A 2,047-nucleotide genomic window follows, 5' to 3' on the forward strand; every position below is an offset into this window, starting at 1 on the left:
TTTATCTATTTTTTCTGTGAAAACCAACGACATAACAATTAGAATCTTTTTGTGTTTAGTTCAAACTTTGTTATGTCATTAGATTTCAAATATCTGTTTCATATTATGTTTTCTACTAGTAATGAAAATGTTCCAAGAATTTCAGTTTTATTTTTATGCTATTATAGCTTTTAAATACAAAACATTTTGTAACCAAATTTGCCGCAACTAATCTGAATCCAAATTTTTAGATACAAAACTTTTGTAACCAAATTCGTAGCCTCGCTTGCTATAACTTTGCTTAGGAAAAGTTGTTGCTAAGCTCTATAGCTATGTAGCTACACTTAATCTATTGCTAAAACTGTTGCTAATTTGTAACAGAAAACTTAGTAGCCATATTGTAGCTAATAGCTACAGCTCGCGCTCTTGCTCATCCGTCGCGAGTGAGCTACGGCATAGCGACGGATTGGAGTTAGCGTCGACGCTGACGCCACGGTTTCAGTCCGTAGCCGTCTGTCGCCTGCTGTAGTTTAGCGACAGATTTTCTTATCTAGCGATGAATAAATCGGTAGCTATTTAACTGATTTCTTGTAGTGCCCACACATACATACACATATACAACATATACTTATACACATATGAAGCTTTAGAACTCCAATGGATAGAACCCCTATTGGAAGTGCTCTTAAAACTCTTTTAACAACCCTTATCTATGGAGTTCCACAAAAATTATGGATCCCACAATTACTTATACATATATAATATATACATATATTAAGAATTCTAATGGGAATAATCTCCGTTGGTTTCACACTAAAATAATGTTATAGACTTATAGGTCGGAGATGCCTTCAAACCTTGGGAATTCAACAAAAACATCAGGCCTAAGTTCTTTAGATGCTCCCAAGTGTTTTTAATGAATCAAATCAAGATTATTGAAAGTAGATGGAATATCTAGAGTAACGTGGAAAATGTGGCGAGTGCAACGATGTCAACATCTTAGTTATGTATCGTAGCGTGTAATATTGCAAGTATGAAATGCAGATTTGTCACTATTTTGATAAATAGATGACGTAACTAATCGTACTATACATATGTCTATCTGTAAAGCTAGCGTGACATGTGCTAACTAGCTAACGTGACACAGTGAATCTCAAAATATCGCAGCATATTCTAATTAATGTGTTATCTTAAAGATAGTGTGCTTTTTTTTATGTTTGACCCAAAAAAAAAGATAGTGTGCTTTTGTGTATACAAGTATATTTATATGTCTATTTGTAAAGTACACGACTAAAACAGTACACTTTTATTTGAGGAGAGTTGTTGCAGACATGATAACTTGATAAGTAACAGTGGACCCCACCGTTCCTCATTAATATTACTTACATTAAACGACAGAGATTAGTCAGTAAAAATAGAAGATACCTTACGCGAACAATTATGTAGGCTTACACATGTTCACGGAGATTAACTCCATATACCACATACCCGCTTAAATGAATTCTTACTGCCCCTTCTCTATTCTTCTTACCTTTTTATCCTTACACTCCCCAAACTAGCCTTTCATTTATTCTCCAATTAAATAAACCAACCATAATTCAACAATCTACATGGCCCACAAAACAACCTTAACCAATCAGATTTCTCCTAACCCACATGTCTCCTTCTTCATCGTACAAGTTTCTTCCTCTCATCCTCCATTAGCATTTTTTGAAGCTAAAAAAATAGGCAATTCAGGTTCGTTTTCGATGATTTTTTTTGTGATATTACATTTAAAAATCGTGTATATGATGGGTAACGTTAAGAAAGTAAGATTTGATGAAAATTTGAGAGATTAAAAACGATTTCAAAAACTGTGTTTAGGGCTATCGGGTATTTTTAACGTCCGTTTTGGATGAATTTTTTGCTGAAATGTTATTAAAACAAGTGTATATCTCGGCTAGTGTAAAAAAAGAAGATCCAATGAAAATTATGAGAGATTTAAAAAGATTTTGAAAACTGTGTTTATAGATTTTGGGTATTTTTATGTGTGTTTCGATGATTTTCTGTGTGTAATTTCATTTAAGAT

This window comes from Brassica oleracea, chromosome C3 (genome assembly GCF_000695525.1).
Source record: "Brassica oleracea var. oleracea cultivar TO1000 chromosome C3, BOL, whole genome shotgun sequence".
NCBI lineage: Eukaryota > Viridiplantae > Streptophyta > Magnoliopsida > Brassicales > Brassicaceae > Brassica > Brassica oleracea.